The sequence below is a fragment of the Lithobates pipiens genome, unplaced genomic scaffold (assembly GCF_037356315.1).
Source record: "Lithobates pipiens isolate NorthernLeopardFrog02 unplaced genomic scaffold, aLitPip1_a1.2 Scaffold_23, whole genome shotgun sequence".
NCBI lineage: Eukaryota > Metazoa > Chordata > Amphibia > Anura > Ranidae > Lithobates > Lithobates pipiens.
This window is the reverse complement of record NW_027507785.1, coordinates 193,313,796-193,335,661: the sequence shown is the minus strand read 5'-3', so window position 1 is coordinate 193,335,661 and position 21,866 is coordinate 193,313,796. Positions and strand designations below refer to the sequence as shown.

General features: G+C 44.7%; 1 protein-coding gene across 1 annotated transcript in view; it reads left to right on the top strand.

Annotated features, from left to right (window-relative positions):
- HENMT1 (HEN methyltransferase 1) overlaps positions 1-21,866 on the top strand; it is a 168,647-nt gene that overhangs the window by 10,600 nt on the left and 136,181 nt on the right. The gene's annotated exons all lie outside the window — the stretch shown is intronic.

The window sequence follows — 21,866 nt, the reverse complement described above, 5'->3', positions numbered from 1 at the left end:
AGCCATATGTTCCAAACTATTTGAAACTTTAGGGGACATCCTCTGTTGGAGTATGTTTCCTTATATAAGGGTACTGCAAGGTTAGCTAATGATTTCCATGCATTCAGGGTAAGAACAGACATGGGAGCTCTCCACTTGAGTACAATGAGTTTTCTGGCCTAGAAGAGAAGCAATCCCAGTAATGTACAGACTGCCCTCAAAGTGCCACCAAGCCAACCAGGCAAATCTCTATGTTTCGGGGTATAGGAATTGTGGTCAGTTTAGTGATGAAGGTTGTAATTAATGACCAGTACTGCTACACTTCGGGGCATGACCAGATCATGTGTATGAACCCCGCAGAATCAGCTTGACAGCGCCAACACTGCGACGTGCAGTCTGGGTATATTTTATGAAGCCTGTATGGAGTATAATAAAACTTGTGTAATATTTTTAAATGGGATCAACCGATCTCATGGGGAGACCAAGTGTCTAAAGGGGGAGTCCCAGACATCCCCCCCCCCCCCAGTCCTCCCCATCCAGCTCTGGCAGCTCCGACGCCCAGAATTCACTAAGTTCTCCAAACCGTGATGAACATTAGGCTGCAGGGCCTTGTAGATTGTGGATAATGGTTTAGTCAGTGTTTCTTGAGGTAGGAGCGTTTCTGTGTTTGACTGGTAAAGGGTCAGAGGAGAGCTCCCGAACTGTGCCCTATAAACGTGGCAGAGCTGCAGGAACCATAAGAAGTACACATTGGGTAAGTCAAATCTAGATTTGAGTTGGTCAAATGTCAGTAGTGCATCATTCTCACAGATATGATGTAGATATCGAATACCCCGCGACGCCCAGGGGCTGGCTGCCCCGGACCATGCCCTCAGCACTTTCATTGAGGTAGTGAGAGGATGTGGAGCCCTAGTACCTCGAAATAAAATATTATGTGGTGCCTCATATGACCCCACAACTGCAGCCTCCAAGGCAACCGCTGCATTAGTAGCATCCGATGTAATCCAGTTGTGGGCATGGGTAAGCATCGCCGCAATAAAATAAAGGAAAAAATCTGGACAGGCCAGGCCCCCCTGTGTCCAAGGTCTTGGGAGTATAGACAATCGGAAACGGGGAGGGACAGAGCCCAACAGAAAACTGGATATGTGAGAATTTGGGTATCCACATTGGAGAATGGCGCACCACGTATAGAAGAGGGGGAAGCCATTTCATTTTTATTAGGTTGATTCATCCAATCAGCGTGAGGGGGAGGTTAGCCCACACGTTCAGCCTATTTTGAGTAATTTGCAGGATAGGAAGAAGGTTAAGTCTATAAAAGTCCAGTACACTGGGGAAATAATAATGCCAAGATATTTTATACTCTCAGCCCATTGCAGTGGAAGTGATGGATCCGCCAACTGTTTAACACCCGGGTCTATTGGCATTATCTGGGACTTATCCCAGTTGACTTTCAGTCCCGACATGTCAGTGAAGCTTGAGAGGAGCTCTAACGCTGTCCGGGGGGAGGGCCCTGGATCCCGGAAGAAAAGGATAATGGCATAGAGTGCTATTTTTTCCTCCAGGGATGCAACCCCCCCCCCCCCCCCCCCAATAGCGCCCGAGGGCCGCAGTGCAACCGTCAGGGGCTCAACCATCAGGGAGAAGAGGGCGGGGGACAGAGGACACCCCTGTCGGGTACCTCGCTCCACCGGGAATGAAGAGGATAACGCCCCTCCAAGTTTAATCTGTGCTGCCGGTTTCTGGTATAAGAGCTAAATCCACTTCCTAAAAATGGGGCCGAAACCATATATCTTGAGTAGCTCCTCCATGTAGGGCCAGGCAACAGAATCAAATGCCTTTTTTAGGTCCAAGGCAACCAAGACTCTGGTATTCTGTTCCGTAGGAGGGATTTGAAAGTGGGTGAACTCTCTATGGATATTAACATCCGTCGACTTCCCTGGCATGAAACAAGTTTGAGCCATGTTTACTAGGAACAGGAGGATCCCCATCAGTCTGGTGGCTAGCACTTTTGTTAGTATCTTTAAATCATAATTAAGGGATATGGGTCGGTATGCTGAATAATATGAGGCATCCTTCCCTGGCTTTTGTATGAGTACTATGTGGGCTTGCGACATGGAGTCAGGCAGGCTCCCTGCTTCTAAACTAAGGGCATACAATTTTTGGAGATGCAGGGCCAATTCAGCTAGCTGTATTCTTAAGGGCTTACAAGAGAGGTTCAGTACCAGTTACACCTGTCCTCCTGGGCTGTATCTCGAATACTTATATTGACGTATACAGTATCTCACAAAAGTGAGTACAGCTCTCACATTTTTGTAAATATTTTATTATATCTTTTCATATGACAATACTAAAGAAATGATACTTTGCTACAATGTAAAGTAGTGAGTGTACAGCTTGTATAACAGTGTAAATTTGCTGTCCCCTCAAAATAACTCCACACACAGCCATTAATGTCTAAACCACTGGCAACAAAAGTGAGTACACTCTTAAGTGAATATGTCCTAATTGGGCCCAAAGTGTTAATATTTTGTGTGGCCACCATTATTTTCCAGCACTGCCTTAACCCTCTTGGGCATGGAGTTCATCAGAGCTTCACAGGTTGCCACTGGAGTCATCTTCTACTTCTCCATTATGACATCATGGAGCTGGTGGATGTTAGAGACCTTGCGCTCCTCCTTTTGAGGATGCCCCACAGCTGCTCAATAGGGTTTAGGTCTGGAGACATGCCAGTCCATCACCTTTAACCTCAGCATCTCCTTTTTTTATTTATTTTTTAACATTTTCAGCAACACAAAGTACACACACAACATCCCATCCCAGCACTTCCCACCCCCTCCCCTGTGCTACATTCCATAAAGTGCAGGAGCATTATCTGAGCTAGTAGCCCTACCAACAAATCATCATTATACCAGAATAGTATATTATACACTGGCTTCTCAAGTATTCAGACACCTTCTTGGTCACAGTTAAAATTTCAGTTCACCTAGTTTCCAAATAGGCCTATACTGTGATAATCCCTCTCTTGGACAGTTAGGTTAGGGTATCATTGGCAGCAAGCCAGCACTGCAACACCACCTCAAACTTTCTTTATCATACATCATAGGACACCGAGCCTTAAGTATTTACTTGGTGGGTTATAGCTACCTTCAGGTGTTGACACCGGCACACCCAATACAAGAAGTTGACTCCCCTATATAACCTCTCCTCCCAGGAGTACCTCAGTTTTTTTTGCTGGTGTCTAAAGGTGTTGGCACGAGTGAAGATGTGCTCTGCGGAGCTGCAGGAGGAATCCATGCTGGATTTAAAAAGCCTCCACAACCGGATCCAACCCGCCACTGCGGCTCCAGGATGGTACCCGGGCCTTGCTTAGAAGAACATGGTTTTTGCCTGTAAAGCTCCTCTTTGAGGGCTGGACCATAGGAACCAGGACTCTTTTTGGTCTTGCTACATTACTTAAAGCTGTCCTATATATGATCCAAAGGAGTGGAACCCCTATTAAAAGGGCCCCAGTCTTTGAAGGTTTAACCACGCTGCCTGCCGTGATGGGTGAAGTTTGGATCTGTCTACAGCAGTATCCTGCAGCGAGGAAAAGGTAAGAGGAAAGCACAGGAACTGCAAAGTCCACCTATGACTTTTCTTTCAATTATATTGTAAAATGCCTTAAAAACTCCTCTAGAGGGAGTAATAGTGTATAGACCCTGTTTTAAATCTGTGCTAATACAGTGTGTGTCTCAGCAGCTGGATGGGGGGGGGGGGGTCTCCTCTCCCCCTAAATGGGGAAACTGAGTGGATAGGGATACATGTTATGTTTAAACAAACATAAATCTGAAAAGCTGATAAAACGGCTGTGTAAATCCCCTCTGAGGTGACTCTTGCTAAAGCACAGGAAAGGGTGTGGTGTATAGACAATCGGGCTCACACCTGAAAAAGCTTAAAGCTGATACTCTGGGAAACGGACAGTGTATCAGAGCAGCTAAAGCAAGGCTGCCACAGGACACAGAAGCGCTGGTGCACATGAGTGGTTTACACAGGCATTTGCAGTACAGGAAAAAAACTTATTTAGCATTAGATCATAATATGCTACCACTGTTTTTCCTGCTATTGTTCAAATAGAACAGTTCTTAGAGTACCTTCGCTTTTTGTGCTTTGCACAATGGCTTCAGGGCTTACTAATAAGGCACCAAAACCACCCCCAGGTGCTGGGAACTCCAGACATGCATCCACATTGTCATCCTCTCCAGAGATACCTGATATGGCAAGCCAGGGTGAGTCACTGGAAGCAATTGTTGGTGCAACTGCTTCTCACACCTTAGCCCCCGTATACATGACTGAAGATGCATTTTCCTCAGCCCTGCAGGACTTAGAAGGAAGATTAGCGACTTTAAATTTATCCCCTCCATTAAAGGGGATATGCTATACTAGATCCTTCACTCCCACTCCAAACCCCTTACCAGGGGAACAGTGGGGACAGGATGAGGTATTGCGCTCAAATGATCGGGAAAAACAAACCAATTACTACTCCTCCAGAGGAAACAACAGTTGAAGTTTCAGCTTCACAATCTGAGGTACAAATCCTTACGGACGTGGTTCGCGACACTTTCATGCTACCCCTGACAGTCAGCTGAAAGTCTGGTTTCTTCTTTGGGTTCCTTGAAACCTTCACAACCAGTACATGTGTTTCCAGTCCACACATTACTAGAGAAGCTTATTTATACCAAATGGGATCATCTGGATAAGCATTTTCTTCCTCCAAAGAGATTCTCAGTTCTCTATCCTAATGGAGGAAAAATCCACCAAAAAATGGAAAGTTACAGCAATAGCGATTTCCAGTGTGAATAAAAGTTTTTGTCCAGTGGTCAATGCACAAATGCTAAAGAATCCAACATATAAAAAGTTGGAATTCCTATTTAAAATCCTCTTTTTGTTTAGCAGGTATTGTTTCTCAGCCTGCAATTGCAGCTATAGGCATCTGTCAATCCTTAACCACTTCAATACAGGGCACTTAAACACCTTCCTGCCCAGACCAATTTTGAGCTTTCAGCGCTGTCGCACTTTGAATGACAATTGCGTGGTCATGCTACACTGTACCCAAATGAAATTTTTATCATTTTTTTCCCACAAATAGAGCTTTCTTTTGGTGGTATTTGATCTCCTCTGCGGTTTTTATTTTTTGTGCTACAAATAAAAAAATACCGAAAATTTTGAAAAAAAAAATGTTTTTTTTTGTTTCAGTTTCAAAACTTTGTAAATAAGTACGTTTTCTCCTTCACGGATGGGCACTGATGGGGCTACACTGATGGGCACTGATAAGGCGGCACTGATGGGCACCAATGAAGTGGCACTGATGAGGTGGCATTGATGGACACTGATAGGCGGCACTGATAGGCGACACGGATGGACACTGATAGGTGGCACAAATTGGCACTGATAGCTGGCACGTATTGGCATGGATGGGCGGCACAGATGGGCATGGGTAGGCGGCACAGATGGGCATGGGTAGGCGGCACAGATGGGCATTGGTAGGCGGCACAGATGGGCATGGGTGGGCACTGATAGGCAGCACAGGTGGGCACTCATTAGCGGCACAGGTGGGCACTCATTAGCGGCACAGGTGGGCACTCATTAGCAACACAGGTGTTATACTGTACTAATGGATGCCAATCAGTGCCAAACAATAATGCATGCCAATCAGTGATGCCCATTGTGGGCACTGATTGCCATCCATTATGGGCACTGATTGGCATCCATTGTGCCTGACTGGCATCCCTGGTGGTCTAGGGAGGATTACCTCTGCTGGGCATCCCTGGTGGTCTGGTGGCGTCCCTGGTGGTCCAGTGTGGGCATCCTCGGGGGGGCTGTGCTGATAATCGATCAGCACAGACCCCCCTGTCAGAGGAGCAGCCGATCGGCTCTCCTCTACTCGCGTCTGACAGACGCGAGTGAGGAAAAGCCGATCACCGGCTCTTCCCATTTACACTGTGATCAGCCGTGATTGGACACGGCTGATCACGTGGTAAAGAGTCTCCGTCGGAGACTCTTTACCGAGATCGTAGTTGCCGGGTGTCAGACTGATACCCCGCAACAACGATCGCCGCGATGCGCGCCCCCGGGGGCGCGCAGCGGCTCATAATCCTGATCACATCATATGACGTCCGGTCAGGATTATGAAACCACTTTCCCGCCGTCTATTTGTAATAGGGCGGGCGGCAAGTGGTTAAAAGACCAATTCACAGAGACCCTTAACGAGCTCCCTGTGCAACAGGCCAGTGAGCTGGACGATTTACCAAAAGCGTTATGTTTTTCCATAGATGCTATAAAGGATTCTATTCACCAGGCGTCTTGCCTTGCACTTGTGTTGGTACACATGCGTAGGACCCTTTGGCTAAAGGGTTGGTCTGCCGAAGCACCCTGCAAAAACCTAATGTCTAGTTTCCCATTTCATGGGGAGCAACTATTTGGCAATGATTTGGATAAATACATCCAGACAATTTCCAGTGGAAAAAAGTACTCTCTTTCCAGTCAAAAGAAAGTATAAATGCCCTTCATTTAAACTGACTTTTTCCTGGGCCAAGCGCATCTGTCAGATTCCACAGGAAAATCTCAGGGTCAGGCTCAGGCTCAAAGGAAGACCTGGAGCCACAAGACTACAAAGCAGAATACCAAGACCTCTTCATAAAGAGATGTCTCCCTCACCAAAGTGGGGGGAAGACTTCTGCATTTCGCAGTAGTCTAGCAGAGGGAAACTCAGAACAGATGGGCTCTCTCTCCAAGGATCCAGGGAAAAGACAATCCCTGTTTCAAGCATTAGACCGATTATTGACTCAAGGGGTAATCGTACAGATCTCCACAGAAGAACAAGGTTTAGCTTTCTATTCAAACCTGTTTACAGTACCGAAACAAAATGGAGATGTCAGTCCCATTCTGGATCTAAAAATTCGCTCGATCAGGTCAGTGGTCTCCATCCTACAAGGTGGAGAACTTCTGGCATCCATCAACATCAGGCACGCATATCTGCACGTCCCTATATTTCCCGCTTGCCAAAGGTTTCTGCGATTCAAAGTGGAACAATGGCACTTTCAGTTCGCGGCCTTACCCTTCAGGCTAGCCACAGCACCACGGCCATTCACAAAAGTACTGGCCCCACCTCTAGCCAGGTTGAGGGCACAGGGCATAATGGTGTTGGTGTACCTAGACGATCTAAGTTATTCAAACTTGCGATTTAAGGGGTAAGATTCCCCCCTATTCAAGTTAAGGCGCACTCTACCAGATGGGTTAGTGCTACTTGGGCAGTGCGTCACCGGGCCTCCTTTCCTCAGATCTGTAAGGCCGCAACTTGGTCTTCGGTCCATACATTCACAATTTTATTAAGTGGATGTAAGTAGGAATGAGAATATCGCCTTTGGGCACAGTGTGCTGCAGGCAGCAGTATAAGTCCTCAAGGTCTGGGGGTGCCCTACGGGTTGTGTCTCCCTTTCATCCAGTAGTATTGCTATGGAACGTCCCACTTAGAAAATACTTGCTCTGTGTCCTATGAGGTACTCCAAGAAAAGGATTTTTACAGATAAGTTGTTCTAAAAATCCTATTTTGTGGGACAACCCCTGCTTAGATACGTTGCTTTGTAGAACGTTAATGTTTTATTAACTGTGTCAAGTAAGGCACTGTGGGGGGATTCAGGGGTTTCCAGCAAGCAAGATGGCTTTACGTGCATAGAATAGAGAAAGGGATATCATGGTCCTTTAGGCCCTACTGCATGCCACCTCCTCCCACTAGGCCCAGCAAACAGTCAGAGATTATCAGGGGGATGGGAAGGGACAGCAAGCTCTTAATGGTACGAGCAACCCCCGTCCAGAACTCCCTGTATCAGCCAGGAGTGTCAGAATATATGGTCAAAATCAGCGGGATTAGTAGTACAGCTGCAGCATTCCGCGGCACCAGTGCTGTAAATACTGACCTTGCTGGGGTATAGTAAACCCTGTGTAGTAGTTTAAATTGGTTAAGCCTATCGCGAGCCAACACCAGAGCCCTGAACGAGTGATCCCACATATTGTCCCAGTCACCCCCCTGAAATTCAGGTATTAAAGAGCTCTGTGTGTCCCTACACTTGCTGAGCATTTTTGGCCTTTCCACAAACAATTCTTTATATACTTCCGACAATAGTTTTTGCAGGGATTCATTACTTAATAATAGTTCCAGAGGAGAGGACCCAAGCTCCAATGTATCTGAACCAAACTGTGTCCTGAATGCATGCCTCAGCTGAAGATCTCTGAAGAGATACCAGTTTGGCAAACTGTGCTAATCTTTAAGTTGATCGAAAGTAAATAATTTTCCTTCCCCCACTATATTTTTCAATTGTTTGCTCATTCGGGCCCAGATTATTGGGTCTGGTATCACACCCAAATGGGGCAGTTTGGGGTTAAACCACAAGGGGGTGTCCGGTGACCACACCCCTGTAGCAGATTGCATCAACACCATTGCCCTGTCCCATGCGTGAACAGTGACGCCCATCGAGCCAGTGAAAAATGACTATGCTTGGGGACCCCTATACACCCCCAATAATGCAGACTCTTGTAGAATCCCATAAGGGCTGTTGCCGCATCCCCATCATCTCTTAATAGCCATCGCCTAGCAACTACCATTTGCCCTGCTATAAAATATTTGAAAAGGTCCGGTAAGGCCAGTCCACTCTGTCCCAAAAGGTTCCTGCAAGGTACGGAGACTAATCCTAAGATGTGATGTGGACCACAGGAAGGAGCCAAACAGGCTGCTCACGTGCCTAACGAACGAGCAGGGGACCAAGATTGGGGAATTCTGTAGAAAGTACAAGAATACCAGTAGAATTGTCATTTTGATAAGGTTTACCCTTCCAATCAAGGAGAGTGGCAGATGTCTCCAGGCATCCAACTGTATTTTTACCTTGGGAGTAAATTAAGTGTCATAAAATCGCCTACTCTGAGAGATATACGAACTCTGAGGTATTTAAATTCAGATACCCAAGATATGGGGATTATTTTTGTTGCCAGAGCCTGGGCACCCGTATCAATGGCCATTACATTGGATTTTTCCCAGTTCACTTGTAGCCCGGAGAACCGGGCAAAATTACACAAGATCTCGAACACTGCCTCTAAAGATGGTCCTAGGTCTTGTAGAAAGAGAAGCATGTCATCTGTGTACAGGGCAGTGCATTCACGGATGCCTCCAACGCCCTCACTTCCTGTGAGCTTCACAAAGCAATAGCCTCTTGCTTCAATCGCTAGAGCAAACAAGGATGGCGAAAGAGGGCACCCCTGATGCGTTACCCTTCCCACTGCAAACTGAGGGGAAACCAACATGCCAATCTTTATAGCAGCCTTGGACCTACTATAGAACAAGGAGATCCATGTCAAAAAAACATCCCCCAAATCCCATATGTCGTAGCACTATAGACATATAATTCTAGTCCACGGACTCAAAGGCTTTAGCCATATAAAGGGAAACCACCACCCTAGCCCCGGAGTTGGCATGGTCAATTTGTAGGTGTGTAAACAGCCTGTGAAGGTTGGTGTCTGTAGACTTCTGGGGGATGAAGCCCGTCTGATGTCCACCAGGCTAGGGATAACCTGTGACAGCTTAGTGGTCAATATCTTTGTCAAGATCTTAAGCTCCTGATTTAAGAGGGCGATGGGCCTATATGAGGAACAGGACAAGGGGTCTTTGCCCGGTTTGGATAATATAATCACCTCAGCCTTCATAAGGGAGTCTGGGAGAAGTTTATTTTCCATACAGAAAAGAAACGACCCTAAGCTTGAAGACCAGAGCTTCCAGATGTAATCTATACAAAACCCGCCTGGGCCTGGAGATTTGTGAGGGGGGAAGGCTCTAATAGCAGTTTCAATCTCCTCCATGATCTCTGCCTCCAAACTATTTCTATCCGTCTCAGAAAGAACAGGAATATTCAGAGAAGACAGTAGTGCTTCCAAGTCCTCTTCATTGTAAGCCGGGATAGGAGCATGTAATGCTTTATAATATTCCACAAACGTGTCCAAAATGGCAGTCAGGTCCGTGAGGATGTCCCCCTGTGTATTTTTTATGCAAGGTATATTTGTCTGTTATTCCACAACTAAAATAGCTAGTAACTTCCTGTTTTTATCTCCTTGTTCAAAAATGAACTCAGCCCTTTTCGTCCAAGAAGTATGTATGCCTCAACTCAGTGAAGTGCAGCTCCAAAAGATGGCAAGCCTCCAATAATTCTATACACATGACCTCTGACTGGTCAGTTGCATGAACAAGTTTAGATGCCCTTTCCTTATCCTGTAGTTCCTGTGATTTGATATTGAAAGCCTTATGAGCCTGTTTAATGGCTGCTATATATACTGTTCACGCATACAATAGGTAAAGTAGTTGAAGCTGAAGCAAGGTTGTCTTCCCAGTAGCCAGAAAAGTGTGGAACCACCTGAGAGGACACTACCTCCACCTCCAACGAGCCCGGGTTCAACCTCCACCCACCCCCTCCCCCCAAGCTTCAAGGGGAGACTAATGTGTACAGAAAAAGGTTTATGATCTGACAAACCACCAGTTAGATCAGCCTTTGAAATAGTTCTCTGGTCTCGGGGAACCTCTGCTAAAAAGTAGAAATCTACAACTCATGATACAATAGTGTGATGGTCAGTTGGAAGAATGGTCCTTACACTTGTCATTGGGAAGAATAAAAGATCAATGGTGTCAGTGGGAACTTATCTGAGAGGCAGAAATTGCCCAATCCTGAAGGAACCCCTAGCAACCTTTGGAGGAACCCTAGAGTTCCACGGAACCTTGGTTGAGAATCACTTAGTTGGATAATTTTCACCGCTCAACAACTGCAGCATGGGGGCATTAGCAAATGCCAAATCAATCGGTGAGGAATATCTATGGGTTTTGGATAAATGTGAGAAGCTTCTGGTGGTAGGATTTTTCCATTTCCACAGCTCTGTTAAGGAAGCTGTAGCCGCCCAGGCAGAGATCTATAGACTCCACCCTGGACGTGTTAGACAAATCCAGGGCGGCACTCAATATGGCATTGAAGTCATCTGCTATAAGGGCTAGATGCTTGAAGGGGGCCAACTTGCTTATTAAATCATATAGCACCTGTACCCGAAATGGAGGAGGAACATAGAGGTTCACCAGCACCATTTTATGCATGTATAGATCAGCAATAACAATCCAATACTGACCTCTGGGGTCAGAGATGACTTGATGGTACAGGGAACTACCTTGCTGATTAAATTGGCTACTCCCCTGGCGTATGTGGAGTATATAGCGTGTAGTGCATGCTGAATACAGGAGTGGCACAGGGTCAGCACCCTGTTTCCATCCAAATGTGTCTCCTGCAGAAACACCACATGGGGCTTAATTGGTTTCAAGTATTGGAACATCAAGGCTCGGCAGAATTTATTAAGCCTCAGACGTTCCAAGTTACCAGATTAACAGTTGACCTCTGTGAGCATATATTAACAAGACAAAGACATAGGTTATGCTGTAAACTAGCATTACAGATAGACGTGACCAATAGACCCTTATGGGCCATAAGTGAACCAGTGTATACATGTAACCAAAGGCCCAGTATGAAACGTTGCACATTCTCATAAAACAAGTTCCCAATCCCATGTAACTCCCTGCTGCAGTTTATAAAACCGAAACATGTACACGCAGCTTGTTCCCAAAGCTTGTCCCAAAACAGTGGAAAATCGTAACCATGAAAAAAGGTCCAAAACAGAAAAACGTACAAGAAAAGTCCTGGGTCCGACAGTCTGGAAATGTAGGTGTTGGTGCCACCCTCGCCCTATGCCTCCTATGAAGGATATCCTTTAAACCCCTTTAGGGTGTATGACTCCTTTGTGCTCCAGCAAGTGTGCAATCCTCGCAGGAGAAACCATTTGGGGGCCTTGGAGTGCAGTCCAGGCTAGGTAATGACACAGGTATAGCAAAAATGATATAGTGAGTAACAGACTCCCAGCTCACCCCCCTCCCAAAAAAAGGAGCACCATAAACAGTTCCCCACACTACAAAGGGACTCCAATTGCAGGAAATGAAAACTTCTTCAATCGCAGGCTTACTGGCCCCTGACTCTCAAACTATAGATGCAGTCATTGGCCTCCATAGGTGTAGCAAAGAAACTAACAGAGCTTTGGTGGGGAACCCGCAGTCTGCTGGGGTATAGCATGCTGTACTTGATGTCTTTTTTTTTTTTTTTTCTCTCAGCCAACATCTCACTTTGTTAAAGGATCTGCAGTGCTTCTGAACCTCAGCCGAAAAATCGGGGAAAAAAAACATCACTTTGGTGTTTTTATAGGACAGTTCAGGGTGATTGCAGGCCTCTGCTAGGATCGTATCTCTCATGTCACAAAAGTTTAAGAACCACACTAAGAATAGCCATGGGGATGCCCCCTCTGGATGATACTCTGTGAGCCCTTTCCACCATGTAAGTAGGGGGCATGTCAGGCAGGCTCAGTAACTGTTTAAACAGTGATTCTGCAAAAGCAGCAGGACGGGAGCCCTCCGCACCCTCTGGCAGGCTCACCACACGAATGTTATTGCGCCTTTGTCTATTCTCTGCGTTGTCCACTTTATGGACCAATGAACTCGCCAGTGACTGCACATCTGCAATTATTGAGACCTGAGATCCTTGCTGATCTTCCACTGTGCTAATCTGGCCCTCAGCCTCCGTAAGCCTCCTCCCTCTTATTTTGTCTAGATCATGGCTCATCAAGGTGCATTCGGACGGCAAGTGTACGCGGACCATCAGCATGGTCTTGAAGCCCTCAATGGCTGCCAGTATAGGCTTGGTAATGGAGTCTGGGGCTGCCTCTATTAATGTGGGAGATGAAGGAGCGTCCTGCTCTGAAGAAGGAGACGCCATGGCTGGAAAGGATGCCGCTGGGCTCTGCTCTGTCCCCTGTCCTCATTGCGCTCCAGAAGTGGATGCTGAGATGGTGCCTGGAGAATTTGCAGCCCACCCCTTCCCAGGACACTGGGGATTTGAGTCCTTTTCTGCCAATCCCCGGCCTTTGGCAGACTTTATTGCTGTGATGGGGAGATCCAGGATGCTCCGAGGTGCAGAGAGATGCCTTTACGGTGAAAATCGGGTTGGTAATCGGGATTACTTGAATGGAGCCGCATGGAGCTCTGAAGGCACAGGTATTCCCCTGGCTCACATTCTGGCCACGCCCCCAACCTCAGCTTCTTTAGCAAGGCAGTGGTCGTCTTGTAGGTGTGTTTGGGGTCGTTTATCATGTTGGAATACTGCTCTTCTGCCCAGTCTCCAAAGGGAGGGGATCATGCTCGGCGTCAGTGTATCACAGTACATGTTGGCATTCATAGTTCCCTCAGTGAACTGTAGAAAAAAAAACAGTTTCATGCTTTAAAAAAAAAAACAGTAAAGTTAGCCCAATTTTTTTGCATAATGTTAAAGAGGAGGATATGCCGAGTAAATAGATACCCAACATGTCACGCTTCAAAATTGCACGCGCTCGTGGAATGGCGCCAAACTTTGGTATTTAAAAATCCCCATAGGCGACGCTTTAAATTTTTTTACTGGTTACATGTTTTGGGTTACAGAGGAGGTCTAGAGCTAGAATTATTGCTCTCGCTCTAACGTTCGCGGCGATGCCTCACATGTGTGGTTTGAACAGTTTTCATATGTGGGCGGGACTTGCGTATGCGTTTGCTTCTGTGTACGAGCTCACGGGGACAGGGGCGCTTTACTATTTTTTTTTTTATTGTTTAATTTTATTTTTTAGTTTGACACTTAAAAAAAATAAAAAAATAAAATGGATGACTTTTATTCTTATTACAAGGAATGTAAACATCCCTTGTAATAGGAATATGGCACGATCGGACATATTTACAGTGAGATATATCTCGCCTCTAGGCTGGGAAGAATAAAAAAAGATCCTGGCTTCCTAGCCAGATCGGCGGCATTAATTTTGAATACAGAGGCCGGGCGTGACGTCATAACATCGCGCCCGGCCTCCGAACGATCATACAGACTCCAGGGACGATCTGGTCCACCGGAAATCTCTATGGTAACTTGCGGGGGCCGGTGGATCCTGTGACCGACTCACCGATGGAAGCGGTGAGTCGGTAGAAGCACCGGAGGGCGGTGGGGCGTCTCCTCCCGCCACCCGTAAGAACTATCAAGCGGTGGAACAGCCGCTATGATCATTCTTATGGTGCAGGGAATCGCCGGCTGAAAACGCCGATATCTGAATGATGTCTGTGGCCTCAGGCATCATTCAGATATAACCACCGAAAGCCCATGACGTCAATAGATGTAGTATGCGCGCCAAGTGGTTAAAAACTATAACATTGTGAATATTAATCTTGCCCAACCTAGTGCAATTTTGAATCTTATATCTGCTTGAGCCATACAGGAACCTAAAATATCTATCTCGATAGTTGAATTTAACCAAGCAATTTAAAATCTGAAACAAGGGAAAGCGCTAGAACCCTGACTTATCAAACTTTCCAAGACACATTGGTGAGTAGGTTCATAGAGGCATTCAACTCTATACAACAAGGCCATGTGCTCCCCCGTGACACCTTACAAGCTCTGAATATCATTATCCCCATGGATTCCCAACTTTGTTTCAACTACCAACCCATATGCATATTAAACCTGGTTTTACTTTTGGTAAAAAAAAAAAAAAAAAAAAATTCTGGCCACTAGACTTGTCCCTTGTATTTTGAGCCTTATCCGTCAAGACCAGTCCAGCTTTGGACCTGAACGAGAGGCTAGGGATAATACCCAACGGGTTCTTCATGTGATCTACTCAGCCCAAACCAAAATGAGACCCCTTTATTTTTATTTCCGCAGATGTGGAAAAAAAGCTTTCGATAGTCAGTTGGGACTTTATCCATGCTACCATGGCCCAAAGAGAACTGGGACCCAATATGAAACCATGGCTCAAAGCTCTATACTCCACTTCCACAGCCTCTATGAAAGTAAATGAGTCTGTATTGCCCCCCTTCTCTATTAACGATGGTACACCTGTAATAGCAATCTGGCTGTATGCTATGCACACAGCCACATCTACTGTGCTCATATAAGCACCCATTTCCGTCTTGATGATATAATACTTTAGCTTACCTTCCAACACACTCATCCCAATGAACAGACATGACCATCCTTCTTATGTTCTCAGTTCCATTACTCTGACTGCACCCCCAATCTGCGGGGACATTGCTACTGGTGTTGTCAATATACGGTACTAGTATATTAACAAGGCAGATACCAATGTCCTCTTATTAAAGAAGTTATGTATCCAAAAGGGATAACGTAGCCACACAGAGATAAAATAATATGTTTATCTTGTTATGTGGACTTCGCTTCTCTAATGCGCATAGTCATTTGAAGGCAAGAAGCCCAGCGCATTGCACTTGGTACCTACAAACCAACAAACATCCACAGACATAGAGAACATGTCTCAAATCCCATGAGAAGGTTTTCATACTGGCCGTTTTTACCACTGGTCTCGATTTGACCCAAGTGCGCTCTGCTAGATTAAACCAGATACAGGGAGACAGATGACAATCTATAAAACACACATCCTAGAATAAAAGGTTCACATAAATGTTATACAATCAAATTTCCACAACACACCACAGGGATACCCCCTCTTTAATTTTTATACTCTTTCTAGAGTCTTTTCTCCATACTATACAAGCCAGGGTTGACATCCCAGGTCTTTTTTAATCCCTGCAGGCCTCCACAAAGTCGCTGCTTTTGTGGACTATCCCATTTTCTTCCTTGCTTCCCCAGTAGTTTCGACCCCTGCCCTCTTATAGGAACTAGAACACTACAGCACCCTGCCCATCTTCAAAATCGATATCTCAAAGTCAGAAGCAATGAAAATCTCTATCCCTCCAATTCCACGTATAGCGATTCAGCAGTTGTTCCCGTTCAAGTGGTCTGAATCACATATCAGATACTTGAACAAACATACCCTCACAATTAGAAGGAATCTTTGAACTCAACTTTAGTCGCCTTGCTAAGGTAATAAGATCAGACCTCTGGAAATGGGACAAAAGCATTTACCTGGTTTTGGATGCAATAACATTCTAAAAATGAATGTAATGATTATACTACCATGGCTTTTGTATCTACTAAGCTTCCACTGTACAGTATCTCACAAAAGTGAGTTAACCTCTCGCATTTTTGTGAGTACACCCCTAAGTGAAAATGTCCAAATTGGGCCCAAAGTGTCAATATTTTGTGTGGCCACCATTTTATTTTCCAGCACTGCCTTAACTCTCTTGGGTATGGAGTTCACCAGAGTTTCACAGGTTGCCACTGGAGTCCTCTTCCACTCCTCCACGAGATCACGGAGTTGGTGGATGTTAGCGACCTTGCACTCCTTCACCTTCCATTTTGAGGATGCCCCAGACACACTCGCTTGTCCCAGCATCCAGAACTGTTCTCACCCAGGTTGGTTGTTTCACTGAACTCCAGTCCCTAGTGCCAGCATGTTTACTGCGAGCAACCGGCTGTGACTCCTTGTAGCTTCACAGCCAGCCGCCCACTGTAAATGCACAAGTTGCACTATGCTATGTGAATGGTCCTGCCGCAGCCTTCTGGGACCTGAGACATGTCCCAGAAGATTGCGGGAAGGAGGGAGCGATGAGAAATTCTGCTTATCACCTAGAAGTGGGAGCAGGTATCTGTCACAATTGGGTACCTGATTACCCCCCCCAAAAGAATCTAATAATGGCAGAGGAGGGAGGCCGAGGAGTTAGGGTGGAACTTCCCTGTTTGGGTGAATTTACGCTTTTTTTTTTTGTTGTTGTTGTTTTTTTTATTGTTGTGTGTTTGATATTGTCTGGAAGATTTTACCTCACTTCTGCCCCTGTGACAGCAGGGCAAGAAATATGAGGGGCAAGTTTCTGACACTTCCCAATTTTACTAAACAAAGTGTTTTTGTGTTGTCTTTGTCCCCCACTGGAGGGATCGCTGTCTGCAAGTGAAGGGAAACCTTCTCAATAGGGATATAGTCTACAAAAAAAAAAAAAAAAAAACTTACAGAAGTCTATTTTAAAGTAAATGTAAATCCTCACATATACCCAATGACGTGAATATCTTCAGATGATACAATGCGATTAAACAAATTTCCATACATAAGTTTTACATGTATATCTGTTGTCTTCAACTTTCTATATTTAGAAAGTGCACATTGCGTTAGATATTTTCTCTTCCTGTTCAGCACTGGGAGTGGATTCCTGACATACAGCCAAGACAGCTGATTGGAGGAAAGGCACCCCCCTCCAAATAGGCGAAGGAAGGTATAATGCGCAGAGCTGTGCTGTGAATAGGCCAGCTCTCTGTTAATCTATAGCAAACTCCCTCAACACAAATTTCAGGCTGTATTGACAGTGGAGAAATTGTCTGAAGTTATCATGCTGATAACAGAAGAACGGAGCAGCAGAAACGCATGGGACTTGGAGCTTTGGAGAGAGATAAGAAAACACTAGAGATCGTGTATCAGGTTTACATCCACTTCAACTCTTTGGTCAGAATTGGGCTGCACTGAACAGGGCTAAGCTTTTGTGTGACCTAGGCAAAGTGTATACTTTTCTATGTAAGTTTTGACATGGTTAACATGTTGAGTAGTGGTTTAATGCATGTCTGATGTAGACAAATCGTTTGCTTTAGGCTTTTGATACACATAAGGGACCATGGCTTAAAGTGATCTTTAAAGGCAGAAGATGGCCATCCGGGACTCTCCCTCCTGATTGGCTGAAACCCAACAGCAGCGCCATTGACTCCTGCTGCTGTCAAAGTCAGTTAGCCAAACAGGAGAGAGGGAGGCAGGGCCAAACCACGGCTCAGTGTCTGAATGGACACACATGATGCTGTGGCTCAAGTCAGCTGCCCCCAAAGCAAGCTGTTTGCACTCAGCAGGAGCACCGAAGAGGGACCTAAGAAGAGGAGGATTGGGCCTGCTCTGTGCAAAACCATTGCACAGAGCAAGTAAATCTAACATGTTTGTTATTTTAAAGAAAACAAAACAGACTTTAGTATCGCTTTAATAATGGTTTAGGCATTGGAAACACTTGGTCAAGGTTAAACAAACATTTGCGTCCTTTTTTTTTTTTCCCCCCCAGAAATAGAGCTTTCTTTTGGTGGTATTTGATCACCTCTGCGTTTTTTGTTTCTTTTTTTCTTGTGCTGTAAACGAAAAGCGAGACGGAAAATTGTGAAAAAATTTTTTTCTACTTTTTGTTATAAAAAAAATACAATAAACTCAATTTTAGTCATACATTTAGGCCAAAATGCATTTAGCCACATGTCTCGTGTAAAAGAAAAAAACAAAACAAAAAAAAGTATATTTACTGGCTTGCGCAAATAATTGGAATTTACACAACTTTTAGTTTATGCCTGCCTATCTAATTTCTTGAGGTGCTATAATGGCCAAATTACCCCATTTTGGAAAGTAGACACCCCAAGGAATTTGCTGAGAGGCATGTTAATCACATTGAATATTTCATTTTTTTGTTACAAGTGATTTGAAAATAAATAAATAAAATAAAGTACACAAAGTTGTCACTGAAATTATATATTGCTCAAACATGCCATGGGCATATGTGAAATTACACCCCAAAATACATTTTGCTGCTTCTCCTGAGTACGGGGATACCACATGTGAGACGTTTTGTTTTAAATCTCTCTTTATTATTTTCTTTATAATTATAAAACATACAAGACAACCATCAACATGCCTAACAACCATCAACTACTACACATTTCTCCAAAAAATAAAAAATATAATAATATAATATGAATCACCCATCAACCATCATCCCTTCCACCTACCCCAAAGCTCCTCACTTCCTCACTTACAAATATTCTTTCAGATTCCCTGAGGTACAAAACTCCTCCCATTTTTTCCAATACTTTGAGATCGGATTCTCCACATATCCTTCTTCTCTTATTTGCTTCTCCATATAGTGTATTTCGCTCATTTCACATTTCCACTCTATTATTAATGGAGCATTTTCCTTTTTCCATTTTCGCGCTATTACAACTTTTGCAGCTGTAGTCATATAGTGCAAAAACTCTATCTCTTTCTGTGTTAATGATTTAGGTGTAAGAGAGAATAGTACTATAATTATATCCATCTTTATCCTTGTACCTGTCACTCGCTGATATATTTCTTTTATCTTACCCCAAAAATCTCTTATCTTGTAACAGCTATACCATATGTGTTCTAGAGTACCCTTTTCTATTTTGCATCTCCAACAGGTTTCAGGGTTCCTTTTTATTTATTCTACCGTATTTTTCGGACTATAAGGCGCACGTAAAAGCCTAAATTTTCTCACAAAATCGACCGTGCGCCTTATAATCCGGTGCGCCTTATATATGACCTGTTGACATGATGGCAAGCACCGAATTCGTTTTCTTCACTTGGGCTTTAACAGTATCTGTCAGATGGGCGCGCATGGAGTCACAGATCAATAGGGATGGAGATTCGTGGAAAAAGCCACCCGGTCTCTTACCGTAAACTGACGTACCGTAAACCTCTCAGGTTGTTCTACTGCGTGACTGATAGCGATGAGTTTGAAATCCGCTTCGTAAGCATGTCTCTTAACAGGAGCCATTTTTGGGGCAGCGGGTATACCGTAGAAAATGAACGAATGAATGCGCACACCTCCTGACTAAGATGGCCGTAATGCTCACGAAGCTGCACTGCTTGGATTGGGCATTACGGCCATCTTAGTCAGGAGGTGTGCGCATTCATTCGTTCATTTTCTACGGTATACCCGCTGCCCCAAAAATGGCTCCTGTTAAGAGACATGCTTACGAAGCGGATTTCAAACTGAAGGCTATCAGTCATGCAGTAGAGCATGGAAATAGAGTAGCTGCGAGAGAATTCAACATTAATGAATCAATGGTACGAAAGTGGAGGAAGCAAGAAGATGCCCTGCGCCAGGTAAAGAAGACCAAACTGAGTTTCCGAGGAAACAAAGCAAGATGGCCACGGTTGGAGGACAAAATTGAACAGTGGGTTATTGAACAGAGAACCGCAGGTAGAAGCGTCTCTACTGTCTCTATTCGACTCAAAGCAACAGCGATCGCACGCGACATGGAGATCAACGACTTTCGAGGAGGTCCCTCTTGGTGCTTCCGTTTCATGAAAAGGCGGAATCTCTCTATCCGCACAAGAACCACTATGTCACAGCAACTGCCAAAGGATTACGAAGAAAAGCTGGCCATTTTCCATACCTACTGCAAGAACAAGATCAATGAACAGAAAATCCGACCAGAGCACATCACCAACATGGACGAGGTCCCCCTTACCTTTGATATCCCTGTAAACCGTACTGTCGAGAGAACAGGGACCAGTACGGTATCTATACGCACTACAGGAAACGAAAAGTCATCCTTCACTGTAGTTCTCGGTTGCCAGGCTAATGGCCAGAAACTACCACCCATGGTAATTTTCAAGAGGAAGACTCTGCCAAAAGAAAAGTTTCCGGTTGGCATCATCATCAAGGCTAACCCGAAGGGCTGGATGGACGAGGAGAAGATGAGTGAGTGGCTGAGAGAGGTTTACGTCAAGAGACCGGGTGGCTTTTTCCACGAATCTCCATCCCTATTGGTCTGTGACTCCATGCGCGCCCATCTGACAGATACTGTCAAAGCCCAAGTGAAGAAAACTAATTCGGTGCTTGCCATCATTCCGGGTGGATTAACCAAAGAACTGCAGCCACTAGATATAGGTGTCAACAGGTCGTTTAAAGTTAAACTGCGAGCTGCGTGGGAGCATTGGATGACAGAAGGCGAACACACATTCACCAACACAGGGAGGCAACGCCGGGCGAGTTACGCCACTATCTGCCAGTGGATCGTGGATGCCTGGGCGAAGGTATCAGTCACCAGTGTAATCCGAGCTTTCAAGAAGTCCGGAATTATCACTGAACAGCTAAGTACCGGTACCGATGACAGCAACGAGCCTGACTCGGATACTGATGAGAATGATGAGAGGGATACGGGCGTGCTTGATGCCGAAATCGCCCAATTGTTAAACTCAGACACTGAAGATGAAGAATTTGATGGATTTGCGGGAGAAGAATAAAGTGAAAAAGTGAGTGTCTGGTTTTGTACGGTATTCACCGGTAACTGAACAGTGTTAAGAGTTATTGAAGAATAAAGTGAAAAAGTGAGTGTCTGGTTTTGTATTTAATTGAACAGTGTTAAGAGTTATTGTTATAGACCATTTTATGGTTATTGCTAAAGAGTTGAATAAAATTTGACTTACAGTACCGCATCCGAGTTGTTTCATTAAATGCGCCTTATAATCCAGTGCGCCTTATAGTCCGATGCGCCTTATATATGGAAATATCCATTATATTAGCCGGTCGTTGCTAGTGCGCCTTATAATCCGGTGCGCCTTATCGTCCGAAAAATACGGTATTCATTACTACTGGGCTTCTATACCATCTTATTGCAACTTTATAGTTTTTTTTCTTGATACTTGATTGCTACCGATAGTTTATGTATTCTTCCATATATGCCTTCCCATTCCTTCTCTGTCAACACTTTCCCTATTTCCTCCTCCCATTTTTTTCACTGCTGCTATTTTTTTAATGTCACCAAAAGGGAGTAATAGATTGTATATCTTAGAAAGTTTTTTATTCGCTTTATCCTTATTTAATACTATTTGCTCAAATACAGTTAATTGTCTATTAATACTTATCATTAACCACTTGCTTACTGGGCACTTAAACACCCTTCCTGCCCAGACCAATTTTCAGCTTTCGGTGCTCTCACACTGTGAATGACAATTACTCAGTCATGCAACACTGTACCCAAATGAATTTTTTGTCCTTTTTTTCCCACAAATAGAGCTTTCTTTTGGTGGTATTTGATCACATCTGG